Source organism: Lynx rufus, unplaced genomic scaffold (genome assembly GCF_022079265.1).
Source record: "Lynx rufus isolate CCGP_SWC_20201006 ecotype Redwood Valley unplaced genomic scaffold, mLynRuf1.p SCAF_1, whole genome shotgun sequence".
In the NCBI taxonomy this organism is placed as follows: Eukaryota; Metazoa; Chordata; class Mammalia; order Carnivora; family Felidae; genus Lynx; species Lynx rufus.
Genome location: NW_025814823.1, coordinates 66,590,621 through 66,609,243, shown reverse-complemented (window position 1 = coordinate 66,609,243; position 18,623 = coordinate 66,590,621). Strand labels below are relative to the sequence as shown.

Sequence of the window (18,623 nt, the reverse complement as noted above, 5' to 3'; positions counted from 1 at the left end):
AAGGGAGAGACACTGAGTTGCAGGATTTATTGCGAAGGCAAGCCTCCCTACCTCCTCCCTCAATCTTCCTCTAGCTTCTGGCAGAGAGTTCTCAGGTAATTGGCTTTTTGTTTTCCATCTTTTCTGTCCTCCCATGCTTTGAATTAAAAACTTGCGAAGCATCTCAACTGGCTCCGGGTCCCTCTCTGGCTGGGAGAAATAGGTATTCCCCCCTGCAAATTCCCTAAACATATTCTTTAGAATTCATTTGCTCAGATGTCACATAAATGCACTGAAACAATGCACCAAGAGATAAAATGCTTTTCCCAACGGTCTATTTGTTTCTGTAAGAAATAAATATTGTCACTAATTCGACTGCTGGTAACCTCCGCTCTTAACCAATTGACAGGTCCATATAGCACCCTCTTGGATGGTGAGTGGCAACCCAAACCCACTTAAAAATCTCTACAGCCAGAAGAGAAGAGTCATTCCAAATACAGGTAAGTGTAAAATCCACAGCCCTATGGATGGATGGCAGGAAAAAGCTTAGTAACCCCATCTTTCCTGTTTTCAGGCTCAGCACTGACTTTTCACCTGCAGAAAGGGTAAAGACAGGGATTCAGTACCATTTTGGTTCCATAATTAACATCTAGTTTCATGCAGTCACACCCCTGACTTTCTATTCTGCCCATGTAAACATTAGGAAAGTCTATGGATGGTTGAAATGCATCTGTTAAGGGTTGAATTACGCGCCCCCCCCCCCATTTATATGCCGAAGTTCTAACCCTCAGTTCCTCAGAATGTGACCTTGTTGGGACGTAGGTTTTTTTTTTCTTTTTTCAGAGGCAAGGGAGTTACAAAGGGGTTATTAGGATGGCCCTAATCCATTATGACTGATGCTCTTGTAAAAAGGGAAACGTTGGACACAGAGATATGCCTAAAGATAAGACAATGCAGAGAGAAGTAGGAAGAAGAAACCTACCTATAACCAACGAGAGGGACCTGGAAAAGAACCTTCCCTCACAGCCTCAGGAAAATCCAATCCTTCTGCCATCTTGGTTTTGGACACCTAACCTCCAGAGCCATGACACAATAAATTATTGTTCTTTAAGCCACCTTGTCTGTGTCATGTTGATACAGCAGCTTCAGCATACACCTACACAGCATCGTAGAAGGGACAACCACTGAGATTTATATATTTGAGGTCGATAGCCTTTGGAAATAAATTATTCTATGTTTACTATGGATGGAGTATAGCGTTTTACAAAAAATTCCAAAGCTCTTTTGTCAGGTTTAAGAGTGAACACAAAGGAACATCAGATCTCTGTCCCAGTCATGTTTCTCAGTAGTTTCAGATTTATATGGTCTTTGGCTCTTGCTTATCTGTGATTCTGATGATGACTGAGGCTTCAGTACTGAGAAATGTCTGCCCATCCAGAAAGCGCTAAAGATGGCCAGAGTACTGAATCGGAGAACCCGGTACATACCCCGATGTTACTTTTGTTTTGGAGCATGAGAAGAACCCATAAGCAATGACATTCCAAGAAGTAGCTTACACACAGCCATGGTTTAGGATGGCTTAAGACCTGCACTCTCTGATTTCTGCCATTCATGCTGACTTTGGTCCATGGGTTCCCCTAACCCCTGGCTCTCCTGCCAGCCAATCTGACTGGGTAAGGACATTTGCCATGAGAGCCAGTCCTTTTCTGCTGCCATTTGGGGCACAAGTGTGGGTGCATGTTGATATTTGTTTTTTATTTTTTGTTTGAAAGACATGTGGCCATTTCTATACAGCCATAGGTGGATGTACATTCTGTTTATCGATTATATGAAAACACAACCCCCAAAAGCCAACTAATAAATGTTGAAAGACTGACAGAAAAATCACCATTCTGCAACTATCAGAGTTATCATTAATCTCAGCAAGTATTATCTATAGACGCTGTTGTGGGTTGAATTTTGTCCTTCCCATAAGATGTCAAAGTCCTAACCACAGTACCTGTGAGTGTGACTTTATTTGGAAATGGGGCTGTTGCAGAATCAGGCAAAAGTGGAGTCATTAGGGTGGGCTCTAATCCAATACGACTTTGTCCTTATAAAAAGGGGGGATTTAGGCACAGACACAGATATACACAGGAAGAACACCATGTGAAGATAAAGGCATGGATCAGGGTGATGCATCTACAATCCAAGGAATATCAACAATTGCAAGAAAACCAGTGGATGCTAGGAGAGAGTCAAGGATTCCATCACGATCCCAGAAGGAACCAACCCTTCTAACACCTTGATCTTAGGCTTCTAGACCCCCAACTGTGAGACAATAAATGTCTGTTGTAAGCCACCCACTTGGTGGTACTTTGTTACAGCAGCCCTAACAAACTGGTACAGATGCAAAAAACACTGGGTGAAAGTTTGATGGAGAATAGGATGTTTACACAATCTCCAAGTATTCCCCACAGAATACTCATTATTACAAAAGGAAAACTGGTCACTCTACAGTGCAAAAACTCTGCAGGCCCCCACCTTAACCAAGTGATCAAAGTAGTGGGACACAGTGATTTTAGGTGCCTCTGGATGTGAGGTGACAAGAAGGACACATCACTTACGTAGCTAAAATTCCTAACCCGGATCCAATCATGAGGACACGTCAGACAAACACAATGTCCAAGCTGATGGACGCTATGAGACAACCAGCTTGGATACTCCAAATACGTGAGTCATAAAAGACAAGGGAGGGCTGAAGACGTCTTCTAGATTAAGAAGAATAACAGACATGGTATTCAAATGCAGTGTCTGATTCTGGATAGGGCACTCGATTGGAAAAATAATTGTCAGAAAGGATATTACGGAGATAGTTGGCAGAATTTGAATATTGACTTTGTATGACAAAATATTGTATTGGTGTTTAGTTTTCCAAATATGAGCTTATATTGTGGTCATGTAGGCGAATGTCATGTTCTTAGGAGATACATGCTGGACTATTTAGAAATAAAGGGTTATGGTTCCCACAACTTACTCTAGAATGATTCAGGAATCATCTTCATCATCATCATCACATAGATGTATAGAGATACAGCAAGATAGAAAATGTGGCAAATTTTTAATGGTGAATGAATCCAGATGGAAATATATAATTTTTTAAAACAGCATTTTTTTCAGTACCTTTGAATGATTTTCAAAATAAAACATGTCCAAAATAAATCCCTCACTTGATTTGTCCCACAAGGTGCCACATCGGTGTCCTGACCTTTGCAACCTGGGACACTCCTTAGCCACTCATTCTGACTGTTCTCAAACACAAATCCCAGAAAAAGCACCAGGTATTACATATTCACCACTAATTCAGAAAACTATCACTAGCTTCAGTACTAAAGTACTGATGTATCTGTCAGGTGTATCTGTCCCAGAATAAAGTACACCAGAAATGACCATTCTCTCCTCTGCTTACTTAATGCTAAAAATCCCTCCTTTACACTGTGGGAATCTGAACCGAACATATGTATTTTGAGACAGAGAAAGTCTAAGACGGCATGACATCCCACAGGTATCTCCTCTTTAGAGGTTTTCAAAATGTAGCTGTGTATGTGTGCTGCTCATTCTGTAAACCCCACTCAAGCATTGTCTCTTTCAAGGAGCAATGTCTGGCCTCCCAGTTAGCTGGATTCAACTCTCTGTGTCCACAGTGCCCTGTTCATGATTCTAAGTACTGATTACTCCAAGCTTTTGTAATTGGCTTGCTTTTCTGACCCTAAGACCACGTGCTTCTTGATGCAAGGACGGGGCTCCAACTTGTCATCCTCAGGGCTTAGATGAACCAGGTGACCAATCACTCCAGTTTGCCTAGGACACGGGGGAATTCTAGGACACACCATATTTGCAGCGCTAAAACCAGGAGGTCCTGGCAAACCGGGACGAGTTGATCACACACATTTTAGCACAAGGTAGGTGCTCAGTGAATGCTGATCAGGAAAATAGATTTAATTGCCCCAATCTGCTACAAGGCCACAGACAGTCTAGCTAACACAAAATCGTGTGGTCCCACGATGTGCACTTATGTCGGAAAGGCGGGAGCAGAGATGGGCTGTATCTGGCTAAGTGAGGAGCATGTGGGCCCTCTCTGAGTTGTGACAGGACATTTTGTAATCAGGTCGTGTTCACTCTGGCATTTCAGGAGCCAGGCGTTTCCACCGTGTGATCGGTGGACATAACAGCAAAACAGCAACGAGAGATGTAAATGCTATTTTAACATTCTGCACGGAAACATCAGCCAATTCACTTCCAGCCCAAGGATGCCGATGCAGACAAGTTGGAAAAAAGGGACCCTATTAGCCACCAGGGACGCACATGCCTTTGATTCCAAAGAATATCCGAATGATGGCAGTTGGTTTTTTTTTCAGTACCAAGCAAGTGTTTCGATCCTTACGCTGTTGAGAAATATTTTCTTGTCGTCTCTTATTTTTATTTCTGAATAATGTATGTGACTACTTTGCTGTAGCTCCAGATCTGAGTCGTTTTTTAAATTTTCTTCCTGGAAATTTAAGTGCACACAACAGTGAGCGACGCTTTATGTTAGCAAGAACTGTTAGTAAAAAATGCGTTACTGAAGTAACAGTGAATCCTAATTCGTTATACAAATCTGATGGGAACAAAGGGCTGGGGTCAAATAGGGAATTTACAGCAGTGCCTTTTCTCTGCCTCCCACACGAACCATTCCAGGACAAATTAACTTTTGCACATACTTGCCAGCTATATTTACCATTTGTCCAGTGTTACATTCGTAGTACTGTAATGTTAGTAAATACTGGTAATACCTGAGTATTAAATGTTTTGCATCTGTGCCACCGAGAGGTTTTGAAAGTTAACTTCTGTCACATTGCAGGGCTCTCATCCAAATACTCTGTTGGGGACCACAGGGAAAACATGACCCTCTTCTAGAACTTATCTGTCTGGAGTTTATTCTGATTTGTGACAATTTCAACTCCTGGCACCAGTAAAAGCATAGACTCTTCATTGAAGGCTCGGCAGAAGGTCCATGAATAGGAAGACAGAGGTACTGTTTTCATACCCATCTGTACAGAATTGCCAAATTAGACAAAAGACGGAAGAAACTGACAAGATGGAATGATCGCTAAAAACAAAGGGATTAGCAAAATCAAAGAGCAGAAAGGATGATCTAAGGACTGGTGTCTGATAATTTCATTCAAAAAATGGTTTTTCCCAAATATTTAACTTGAATCCAGTTTACAGGAAATACTGGGGATACAGGGACAAAGTAAGTAACACTATAAATAAATGGTCAGGCACATTCAGTGTGTGGGATATAATATAAGACAACCAGCCTCGACTCTTCAAAAGAGGTAAAATTGTAAAAAGCCAAGAAGACTGTTCTACATGAAAAGAAACTAAAAATGTAACAACCTAATGCTATGTGTGGACCTTTACTGAATCCATGATTTGGAAGAGGTAAGTATTCAGTTTGAGAAAGAGTTTTGAGACAATTGGTGACTTCTGAATACAAAATAGACAGTAGATGATACTATTGAATTACCAATAATATTCTTAAGTGTAATCATGGTATTGTGTTTATGTAGGAGACTATTTTTGCTTTTAAATTTCTTTTTAATGTTTATTTATTTTTGAGACAGAGAGAGAGAGAGAGCATGAACGGGGAAGGGTCAGAGAGAGGGAGACACAGAATCTGAAACAGGCTCCAGGCTTTGAGCTGTCAGCACAGAGCCTGACGCAGGTCTTGAACTCACGGACCGCCAGATCATGACCTGAGCCGAAGTCGGCTGCTTAACCGACTGAGCCACCCAGGCGCCTCTATCTTTGCTTTTTTTTTTTTTTTTAATTTTTTTTTTCAACGTTTATTTATTTTTGGGACAGAGAGAGACAGAGCATGAACGGGGGAGGGGCAGAGAGAGAGGGAGACACAGAATCGGAAACAAGCTCCAGGCTCTGAGCCATCAGCCCAGAGCCTGACGCGGGGCTCGAACTCACGGACCGCGAGATCGTGACCTGGCTGAAGTCGGATGCCCAACCGACTGCGCCACCCAGGCGCCCCTCTATCTTTGCTTTTAAAAAAGATTTATGTCGAAGCTTTTTATCATGATGAGGTCCCAATAGTTCATTTTTGCTTTTATTTTCTTTGCCTTCGGAGACGTGTTGTGTAAGAAGTTGCTGTGGCTGAGGTCAAAGAGATTGTTGCCCGTTGTCTCCTCTAGGGTTTTGATAATTTCCTGTCTTACATTGAGGTCTTTCATCCATTTTGAGCTTATTTTTGTGTATGGTGTAAGAAAGTGGTCCAGGTTCATTCTTCTGCATGTTGCTGTCCAGTTCTCCCAGCACCAATTGCTAAAGAGACTATCTGTTTTCCATTGGATATTCTTTCCTGCTTTGTCGCAGATTAGTTGGCCATACATTTGTCGGTCCACTTCTGGGTTCGCTATTCTATTCCATTGTTCTTTGTGTCTGTTTTTGTGTCAATACCATACTGTCTTGATGATTACAGCTTTGTAGCAGAGGCTAAACTCTGGGATGGTGACATCTCCCGCTTTGGTTTTCTTTTTCAACATTATTTTGGCTATTTGGGATCTTTTGTGGTTCCATACAAATTTCAGGATTGTTTGCTCTAGCTTTGAGAAGAATGCCGGTGCAATTTTGATTGGGATTTCATTGAATGTGTAGATCGCTTTGGGTAGTATTGACATTTTAACAATATTTGTTCTTCCAATACCTGAGCATGGAATGTTTTTCTATTTCTTTGTGTCTTCTTCAATTTCTTTCATAAGTTTTCTACAGCTTTCAGTATTCAGATCTTTTACATGTTTGGTTAGGTTTATTCCTATGTATTCTATGGTTCTCGGTACAATTGTAAATGGGATTTATTTCTTGATTTCTCTTTCTGTTGCTTCATCATTGGTGTATGGAAATGCAACCGATGTCTGTACACTGATTTTGTATCCTGTGACTTTGTTTTTTACTTACTTGAAAATAGCAAAAAGAGAAAAATCAATTATCATTGAGTCCACATGAGAAACATATGGATGTTCATTTTATTGTCTTCAGCCATTTCAGTATTGTTTGAAAAAGTTAAAAATAATGGAAAGTTGGGAAAAGAAGTGAGACGTTGTTGTCAGGGCACATGGTATTTAAGAGACTTGCTGAATTCAGCACAGGGCAGTGACTGACTCAAAGCAGCTGGGAGATGACTGTGAGCTTTCACTGGACTAAGGCACTCACACGCAATCCTCGATTCTGTCGGTGCTGACATATTATCTGTCGGTGCTGACATATTATCGTTACGCCCTTTTGCAAATGGGAAACGGGTCTTTGAGAGGTGAGGAAACTTGCCCTACATGTAGTAAATGGTGGACATGAGACTCAAATTCAAGCGTAGGCTTCAGAATTGTTACTCTTCACCACCACACTCGAGAGGAACATGTCCCATAGCCATGGTCTCTGGAGCATGGATGTTGGGTTGGTGGTGGAGATATATGTACATCCCTGGGGTGTGCAAGATGATTCAATGTAATTCAGGATGAAAACATGAGAACTTCTATCTCTGTTTTTTAAATATAAAAATGTAAGAGGAATTAAGCTTTTCTAATATTCAATCTATCTACAGATTGCTAGGTCTCTTAATCAGTCCATCTGGCAATGGCCATTTCTCAATTATCCTGTGGAAAGAGTAAGAGTTTCAGAGTGGAAGGGGGCTCACAGTGGTAGCTCTCTCTTCCATTATCTTATTCCTGGGGTGTTGAAATCTATTACGGTTCACATGTCCTGGTTAAATGCACTTATGGATTAGATTATGTAGTTTTAACTAATTAAATGGACGAGTGACTTAAAATGACTTTTGCGAGAAACTTTGTATCTCTTTCATTTCAAACAGTGCGAGCACAAGTGAACAATATTAAAATGGTAGGCTTACTCTTGATACATCTGCAACATTACAAGTAAAACTAATAAAGATTCTTTGTTTTACTTCTTCCTTTAAAATTTGCTACTTTTTGGGGCACATGGGTGGCTCAGTCGGTTAAGCGTCTGACTTCGGCTCAGGTCATCATCTCACGGTCGGTGAGTTCAAGCCCCGTGTCGGGCTCTGTGCTGACAGCTCAGAGCCTGGAGCCCGTTTCAGATTCTGTCTCCCTCTCTCTGACCCTCCCCTGTTCATGCTCTGTCTCTCTGTCTCAAAAATAAATAAACGTTAAAAAAATTTTTTTTTTAATTTGCTACTTTTTGCATACCTTTTACAAGTTATAGAAAATATATTAGTTCAGTAGTACTTATATGTAATTTATGAATAAATAGTTATTAAAGGGTGTCTATGATTCTGACTTTTGCTGATAGAGATGTGAGATCAAAAGAATTTGGAGCTTGCCAATCTATAGCCTGGGGAATGACAGGATATATTTTGAGTCATTCGATGAAATCAGTTTAACGAGGTAGGAAAGTGTATCATGATTCAGAAAAAGTTCCATTGCATTGATTAAATAAGAAAAAGGCTTTTGTTGCTAGCATTCACTCATTAAACAGTTCTAATGTGCCCTCTCTAAGTCAGGTTTTATGCTATACTCTGGGGATACAAATATGGTCAGTACCTAGTCACTACCCTTGCAAGGTTCTTAGCATCCCTGTGTAGGAAGGGGTAGAAAGACATGAAGCAAATATGATGAGGTTAAGCAAAGTGCTATGGTAGCACTCATATCAATTTGCCCGAAAATTTTTGGGGAAAACTATATTTCCTCCCAAGCAAGTAAGTCTTTGCTGATATTTGCTCTTTTGTGGCCACTGAATCTTGCCATGGTGATGATGAGGAAGCTGGATAATTAGTCATTTCCGTGCAGAGGGGTTAAAAACAGAAAATGCATCATGGTCCCCCAAGTTTTCCCTTCTGACAATGGGATGGTTTCATACATGCAGAAGCCATTGCTTTTAGCCACTGCCCTGGTCTTCAGCTCCTCCTTTTGCTACGGAGCATCTGTGATTTCCTAACTCCCAGGGAATATCTGCTCTGCAGCAGAGTCAGTAAACAGTGCTGTGCGTGTCTTGGGTACTTAAGAAATATTTGTTGAGTGAATAAATACATGAACAGTGCTGCCGATTATCTGCTAAGGGAAGTAAGATTTCAAAAATGATCGATTATCTGCCAGCTACTCCCTTCTGGACTTTCCTTTGGAGAATAAGGAAGACATAGACAAATTCTGCTGGCCTTCCAAAAAGAAGTGCTTTCCCTTGACCTGATTATCCCCTGAGTGATAGTGGGATCTCAGATGGCCCCTCCAATCCTCTAATTAGGATTCTAGTCTCTTGTCATCTCAAATGTCATTCTAGGTGTAATTTACACAGGTATGACAGAAGAGCCTTGGAGATCTCAAAGGCAATGTTGGCTTGGGGAAAAAACTATGAGAGTTTAAGTAAAAATGGAATGAATCCCATCTTAAGCAGTCTTTACAATCCTTATAAAGACACACTATTTCCAGTAACTTCCCTTTGATTTTCTAAGCAAGTGACCTATTAAATACTGATTTGGGGTGTTTTTGAACTATTATTACCTTTGTCTCCCGTGTGGATCCTTTGATGGGGCACATTTGATCTCCCCCAAGAGACTTTTCCCATGGCCGTCCGTCTGCCTACCTGAGGCCCAAAGTCCATCTATACTGGACCTTTTCTTTCTCCTAGATCTTCCCTGTGAAGTGTGAGAAGTGAACTGTGAGAAGGCCACCTACTGTCCTCCGTCAATCACGCCCACACCAAAATTCACTTCCCTGGGTACCTGTTGTGTGCACCTGGCCCGATGCCTATTTGTTCACGATTTCAGAAAGATTCCAATGTACCTATTTCATCAGTATGAAAACATAATGTAACTGGATGTAAATAATATATACCATATCTTTAGAAAAAAGATGGTTAATATTTAAAGGGCTATACACTAAATAATACATATTGAGGGGGAAAAACAATGTGAATATTTTATAGGCTGAAGGTCATTTGTCAGCTTGGGAAAACAATCTGTTTAAAGAAACGAAGTCAGCCTCCCTTTTACCTCATGCGCAAGGCCACTTTACTTGGTCAAGTTAAGGGAAATTCACAGTGCATAATACTATTCTTGCAACCCGAGAGTTTAATAATCCAATTTCAGAGATCGTGACCTCGCCCAGCTTTACTCCAGAGAAGAATGATCATTTATTACAGCACCAAGTTCAATTCACGGTGTGAGCCTGCATTAGAATTCAAGTCGTGCATGTTCCTTCAGTGATCAAACAGAGGTCTGTGAATGAACCTGTTCACAACTTCTCACACTCACTTGAAAACACATACAGACTGTCTGGAGTAGAATATTTAAACTTCTGAAGTCACGGAGGGAATACTAACTCTTCTGATGTGGCCAAACATCTGTAAATGCAACCCCCCCCCCAATATTCTTGAGGAAGTAGGGGTTACTAATGCCACTTGACTCAACGAGGAAGCTGAAGACGCAAGATCTGCTCAATCCAGCCACTTGATTTATGTTCAAGTCTAGATTCAAGTCCCTTCTGCTGATATCGTTTTCAGCATCCTATTCCCTAGAACTTCAACTTCCCATTTCTTTTGAGTGTGCGAAAGTCTTTAGTGTTATTTTTCATGTCTCAAATTGTTTATAGGGTAATGTTTAGGGAGGTCCTGGAATGCATGGAGAAGTCACTCACAACATGTTTCCTTTCAGGAAACTGTTAACTAAGTTTCGGGGATGACATTAGGGTCCTGTGGAACACAGTTTGTCAGTGAACCCAAAGCAGACTTTGGCCACACGACACACGAAGCGTTGTCCTGAATGCCTGAGTCACTATACCACCTAAAACCAGCCTTACATTCTGGGTTTTCACAGACATTCCCAAGGAATCCAATAATAAGTTCTGGTCTATTACCATGTTTTTCAAAATATTTCAAAATATTACCATATTTTTTGAAAAGTATTACATACCTCTCCATGTGGTGTGGTACTTTTTACATTACTCCCTAAGGAGACAAACACACATGTATTTTGTAGGAAAAACTAAGAAAGATGAGAAAACCATTAGGAAGTGAGAGAATCCTTGAAGTTCAGAAAGACAATGCTTAGTTTTGTTGAGTTTCTCAGGGGATTGGGAATTGGACGAGAAATTTAGAGGCTGTGTCATCCCCTCTGGCTTTAGGATTGGAGTTTCTTGAGTACGTGATGACATGGTAGTAAGAGCATGACCCTGAGAAGACAGATGAGGTATTTTTTCTGGCAAAGCACTGGTCTTCATGGTGGAATAAATATGGAAAACCAGAAATAGCTTCCTATGTTGTTCAGGTCAGATTTTTGCAGCCCATTTTAAGAAAACAATACATTTTCAAATACTCATGTTTATACCTCATGTTCTGATTGTGCCTCATTTCCTGCGGTATTACATTTTAGGCAAGTAGGGTAGTAAGCATTCTACATACCTTGGAGATGAAAGTCTGACACTGAACTAACACTGAATTCAATAGTGAAAAGGAAAAGACAGGGAGACATTAGGTCTGCAGAAATGCATATGAATCAAAGTATTATTTTGCACAGTGCATAGTGAAATTGTGGTACTGCTTACTTCTCAAGTGTGAAAACAGAAATAATTTCAAGGAGTGGTTTTATCATTGAATCATGAAATTCGGAGGCTCAGCGGAGCTCCCATTGTCCAAAGCTTCTAGGGCATTCTTGACAGGTGCTCACCTAGACTCATATTTAAACATTTCCAAAGATAGATGTCAGTGCCTAAAGAGGACTTGAGATTTGCTGCCTGACCCAGAGTAAGTCACTTTCCCTCTTGAGCAGTTCTGTGTATCTTTATAGACAAGGCTTGACCACAAAGCGTAAGCATATTCTTGTTCTTCCTCTTGTGACTGACATTGAGACTGAGCCCCCAATCTTTTTGTTTGCTTTGCTTTGTTCTTTGTGATTTATAGCTAGTTTCAGCACCGAGAGTGGATTCTGTTTTTCTCTGACCATCACCTGGTAAATTCTCCTTTTCCTTCATTTCTGACCTTGGGGCTATCCAGTCTTTGCTCTCTCACTCTTTGCCCTTAGCTTTTGAAGTCAGCTTTTCCTTCCTTGATTGTTAACTTTGTTCTCTCTCATTTCTCAAGCATTATCTGGGTAGGGTGGGCGCAGACATCCCCAAGGAGCTTTCCCTGATCCAGAGCATGTATTGTGACAAGTACTGATTCTAAACTAGGTTAATAGATATGTGGTCTTCATAAAGCAGGAAAGGAAGATCTCAGATGCAGTCTCAAAAGAAGAGAATGAATTCAGTATTTCTAGCAGTTATGTAAGGCATGTTAAAGCCATCAGGATATTTAGTAACACTGATCTGTTTCCACCACCATCTTTTCTATTGCTATGGAATGAAAACTTTTAGCAATTCTTTGTGGTTTGAAGAACAGATATCCTCCACTTTCCCTTCATTTCCTAATGTCAGTAAGATCACGACAATGGCCTGGGACTGATCCCTTTGTATAGAATTGACCTGGACAAAAGCACTGATTCAGAAAACTGTCAGATAAAGCTTATGTTTAATAGCCCAATTTTGCCTATGTGAAACAAAGATTGATGTTCTGAACATCCAGTCTTGGTGAAAAAATTCTGATTCTTTGCCAACTATTACTTCCTCATAGGGTCTTTGACGATACTCAGAAAATCCATGTAGAATTTCTACTTCTACTTCTGATTGACATAATGCCATGATTCAGTTAAGCACATAACCACCTGAAGTTACTCCTAAAATATGGAAATTTCATCTTCAGGGAATGAAATCCAGGACATTAAAAGAATTTCTGCTACTTTAAAAAAAAAGGGAGGAGGTGTAGCAAAATATTACATTTTGAGTTTGGGCAGTCCTGAATATTTTAGAATTCATTATTTAATTCCAAATGATTGAGGCTGTATTCTTTCATGCCGCAGCTAAGAAACAGATGTGTATTCTTTCTCTGAAGCCACTGTAGATATTTGGAACTTCCCAGGGAATGAGAAGCTTACCCTTGCTCATCTGAGACTGCAGTAATTGTGCAGGACCTTCTTAAGAAAGTCACTGCAAATGTGATTCCACCCACCAGTGAGTGTGCTTGCAAAGATGTTCACATATTCAAAAAGTAACTCAGATACAGCACAGACAAATATTTAGAAAGTGGTAGGTGGAAATCAGATGTATTGAAATTCTAAAGTCCTTTAGGGTAGAGATGGGTCACCCTAAATGTCTTATGGAGTATGTAACAAAAGGTATATAAATCTCTTTAAGGCATGTGTGATTTCATTTATACTTAATTATGTAGACTTGTACTATGCAGTAGAACATAAATGATATTTTTGCACCCGTTGTGTTACATTTTTGATCTAACACAATGCTCTGCCTTTTCCTTCATGAATCGAATTGGGAATTGCTTCAAGTTTAATTGCCAGTGATTTTGGCTTAAGGGATTTTGAGGAACAACAAAGTGAGATAGTAATAAATGCACCCAAGAACATAGATCCGAATCATTAAGACCTAAGGATGTCTATGAACTCTACTTCAAACAGAGAGTCTATACATTGGGAAGAGAAGAGCATGATTTAGTGGATAATTCTTTCTGTGAGTCTCAGCTCTAATGTCCCCCAAAGGATTCCTCCTCTGACATCCATAGTCACTCCCCAGTATGTGCTCCAAGAGATCCCTCTGGTTTTTCCTGTCATAAAGATTTCCCCATTTATTGTAATAGGTCTTCCCTCCTGAACTTCAGGTGACATAGGGGTAGGACCTTTGTTTTCACCACATCCTAGGAGATGGGTGTCCCATCTGGAAGCCTAGTTTATAATAGTACTCAACAGATAGCAAATGAATGAATGAATGGGTAGATAAATGAAGTAGAGTAGACAGAGGGTAAATTTAAATTCTGAGACTTCAAATTAAATTGTAAGTGAAATTTAAATTCTAGATGCTCTTACTTGCAAAATAACTTATTGCCATAGGGAGGAAGGTCTTTCTTATAAACTTCCCTATTTCATGGAGAAATGGTTGCTCAGGGTCTATTTATGGGTAGTCAATTCAATTACACACACATACACACACACACACACACACACACACGTTTAGTGTCCACAATATACTGGGCACACAGTGATAGATACAAGGTGGTCCTGCCTTCAAGGAACATACTACCCAGTAGGGACAGGAGATTTACATATAAATAAGCACAGTAAATCACTCATTCATTTATGGGCTGTAGGGCAGAGTATGATCAACATTTTATTATTGAGTAGACGGAGGGATCAAGGGAAGCTCCAAGGAAGAGGTGACAGTTGAAATGCGACTTAATGGATGAATAGCATTTTGCAGGTAGAAGACTGGGAAAGAGCTGTTTTTGGCAGAGGGACCCTGAGTGGCAAAAGCTCATAAATGTGAAGCCTCTTCAGTCAGGGAGAGAAGTGCCCAGTGCTTGGAGATGTGTTTGCTTTAACTGTAACTTTGGCAAAGTCATAGAATTTCCCTACAAATTGGTTTCAAAATGGAGACACTACCACCTTCCCAACTATCTTCTTAAAGATTTAATAAAGTTTAGTAAGTTTACATATTGCTAGGGCACTTGGAGCTGGGAGTTCTTAATGCACAGAAATATCGCCATGGGGACAGATGGCATAGGGTGACTAAAGTGCACTCTTTCTTGGAAATCAAGTTCTTATCCCTGTGAGGTAAATTACCTTTTCCTGGGAGCCATCTGGTTACCTTAAAGATCCAATTTACCCCATGGAGCATCAATGAGGGGTGCCATTTACTCTTGTTATGATTAGACTCCATGATATAATTGCACTTGACTTTCACCTTTATATCTTAAGCATCCAATAACCTAAATAGGTTCTCTTAGTCTCCTACAAGCAGCAAGGATGTCAGAGATCCCCCTTTGTAGCTCTAGTGGGAGAGAAACAACCTTGTGAAATGGCAGAATGGCCTTTCTGGGCCAGAAAGCAATGAAAGTTTAAGGCAGCAATATCCAATAGAAATCGCATGCAAGTTGCATGGGTAAACTACATATGTAATTTAAAATTTTCTAGCAGCCACATTTAACAAAAGTAGACTGAAGCTAATTTTAATAACATACTCTGTTTAACCTATATATTCAAAATATCATTTCAACATTAATAAATACGTAAAAATTTTAATGAGATATTTTACCATTTTTTGATACTTGTCTTTCAACGTTCAGTGTGTATTGGGACACTTAGAGCACACCTTGATTCAATCTACAGATATCTGCAGTGCTCAGTAGCCACATGTGACTAGTGGCTGCCATATTGGGTGGCACAGGTCTCAAAATCGAGTATGGTTTTTACATTCACAGCACATGTCAGTTCTGTCTATAGCACATTTCAAGTGCTCAATAGCCATATGTGGTTGGTGGCTAGAATGCAGGTTTAAGGTCCTTCCTTAGCATATCTGAAGTGAGGACCAGTGATGTAAGAGGGCTGGATTGTTTGAATGAGTTGAAGACACGCTATTAGCTTAACATTAGAGCATTCTGCACATCCTGAAATTCTGGGGGTAGGTTGCACATCAGATCAGCAGAGTTCATTTGCACCTCTCTCTCTCTCTCTCTCTCTTTTTTTATGCCATTCTCCCATTGTCCACTGTCTCCCCTTAACCAATTGCCCAAAATGCATAGGGAAAGAACTGAATTGAAGTTAGGTCATATTTGCAATTTGGCTGAGATCCAGCATATCCCCAGAATTGTTTCCATTTATATAAATGGGAACATGTTGCATTCAGGTTTGTGACATCTGCCAATGTCACAAAGATTTCTTGGCTTATGTTTGTTTATTTACCTGAGGTATAACAATCATCCAGAAAAGTATACAAATCATATATGAAAAGTTTGAAGAATTTCTTCCAAGATACCCATAAAAAAAATCTTAAAGGTTTTTCCCCCCCTTCTTTTCACAAGATTTACTCTCTTGAATATTAATTGCATCAAGCCATTGATAATGCAGAAGCTATAGGTTACCAAAGAGCAGAGAGTACCTTATTGATTTACTGTAATTTTGAGTTATAAATTGCATATAGGCTCTGGGAATGTACATGCATTTTAAAGACAGAAGCCTGTCAAAAAGTTGATACAGAAGAAATTAAGTTCAAGGCAGCCCAGTATCATTCCACCTTTTCCTTCAGAGAAGTCCAGCCATACCTGTAGGTGGTTAGAGACAGTCTTCTACCATGGCCACCAGATGGCAGTGTTGTCCAATCTTTCCGCCCCTTCCGGCACTTCCCACAGGCTTCCCCGAAAATAAAATTGTAGATTGTTCCACTGCGTATAAAACTGACAACCCTGTTATTTTAAACTTGAAACTGACAGGCTGTTATTTTAATGAGGTCTGCCAGAGCCAAGGTTAACCAAAGCTTTATTTCCCTACAAAATGTTAAGGCCATGGTTCTAAAAGGGGGATGTGAAATTTTATGTTATTGATACTTTCTGTGACTGTATAAGTTTTAAGATATTTTTCGACAAGTAAAGCTACATGACAAATATGGACATATGTTTGTATATATAGACAAATTATGCATGAAAACTGGTTCAAATTTCTCCCAATGTGTCCTTTTGCTCTGGTATAGTTCACAAAAATTAAAAAAAAAAAAAACTTTTCTACGTTATCCATTTCTGCCTATTTTGAAGCAAAAGTATATGTTTTTAGTACCTTGACTTTCTAGCTTAATGAGTCAAAGGAAAATTCAAAGCTATTTTAATCCTATTAATATTCCAAAATGAAATAAAGTATTTAGCATTTGATTCTTTATTTCTATGAAAAAAAAAGCTTAGATCTAGAACAGTGAAATTCAGTTAGAAAGGATTTTCTTTTATAATAGGTACTTCTATAATGTGTGGTGGTTAATGGCATTATAATTTATTTCCTTTCCCTTGAAATGCCTTTTTATGTTGATCAAGAAAGTATTTAAAGTCAGTTGCTAACTGTGCCAATATTAAAAACATGAGTAACTACGTTTTCTCAAGTGATTTTCCTAACACTTCTTCCACCTTTTTACTTGCTCCACGAATTAATTTCTAACATTTAATGAATCGTCCTGTCTCAAGTAATGAACGTAGATCTTGCAAATAATCTAGTTCCACATTTACAGAACTTCCTTTAAATGAATATCATAAGCAGGACTCTCGTGATCGACCCAAGGCCTGTCCACGAAGAGACTTAAACTCAGGAAGAGCCATGATTTCTGAAAGCAGGCCTCAAATGAATAAATTCATGTTCAGTTAGTCGTTGGTGGCAATGTCAACTCAATTCACAGCTACTTAACGCAAACCTAAAGAACTGTGCCTCGTAGACCAGGTTTACCAAACTCAGTAGGATGCTGTCTGGGTCCTCTAAACAAGCTACATAATTTGCAGAGCATGATGCAAAATAAAAATGTGGGGCTTCGTGTTAAAAAAAACTAAGAAGAATTTCAACCCGGCAGTAGCAGAGCATTAAGTCAAGCGAGGGCCCTTCTAAATGTGGGACCCTGTGCAACACCCGGGAGCTGCCTTGCTGCTCCTGGGGGAGCTGTAGTCTAGTTGGGTTTCCCTGATCTATACAACCAGGAGGTGCGACAGATGCTGATAACAATCACTGGTAACGACTATTACATACCCAGCAATAATGTCCCTCTTACCTCCAATTTGCACAAAAATGTAGAAGGGTTGTCATTGGTGCCTTCACTTCACAGCAAGATGACTGAGAACTGCAGTTCCGTTGTGACTGAGATGTGATCTCCATGGCAGGCACCCCATCAAACCCATCACTCACACCTCATTGTGTGGTCCTCGTGACCCCACCCAGCAATGTGAAGACCGAGGCTGTGAGGGGTTAAATCACTTGGCTTCAATCACATAGCAAGAACAAGGGCTGGGTTTGAACCTGGACAGCTGGGCTCCAGAGCCTGTGTGCTAATGCTTCAGGCCATGACAACAGAACTGACCAGCTGGAGTGTTTTAACGCTTCCTAAAAGCTGTGTGGACTGTTGGTAGGTCTCACTCACTTAAAAAACGTTGGAACATATATTAGAGGCAGGGGCACAGCGCTCTGGAAATCCTTGTACTCCCCTCAAATTATTAGCCCATGATAATTTTCTACACCCTTTCCCACACCACTATGATTTGAGCTGCCCTCCAACGAATTTCCTAATTATCAACCTTTTCTAATACTGCCATGGTTAGAGCAAGCCTGGAAGTAATTTCCTAATATTCTAGGTGTTTTAAAATAATAACCATGATTACAGTAGCCCTCCAAACAAATGCAAGACTACCCATTTTTCAGTCTAATATTTTAGACTCCCCTAGGAGGTCCAAAGACAGAGAAAGAACCAAAATGTTGTTTGCTGGTTACTCTTCCGGTTTTGCACAACAGTAGGTTATATCTTTCTTGAATATATCTATCTACCTCTCTGTCACCTATCTTAACTATGGGCAGAAAAAAATCATTTTCAGCTGGTGCTAAGATCATCTTAGATGCACACCACCACAAGATCTAGGCCATTCCTCTAATATGCAAGTGTGAAAAAAATAAAAGCCTCAAAAACTCCTCTTGGCTTTACAATGGGAAAAGTGCTCTTGCTCTGGATTTTTTATTCATAGAGCTGCATGGACCA

At 40.0% G+C, this 18,623-nt stretch overlaps 1 protein-coding gene across 1 annotated transcript in view; it reads right to left on the bottom strand.

The window, feature by feature from the left end:
• The window catches only part of GPC6 (glypican 6), a 1,113,953-nt gene that overhangs the window by 18,999 nt on the left and 1,076,331 nt on the right, over positions 1-18,623 (bottom strand). The gene's annotated exons all lie outside the window — the stretch shown is intronic.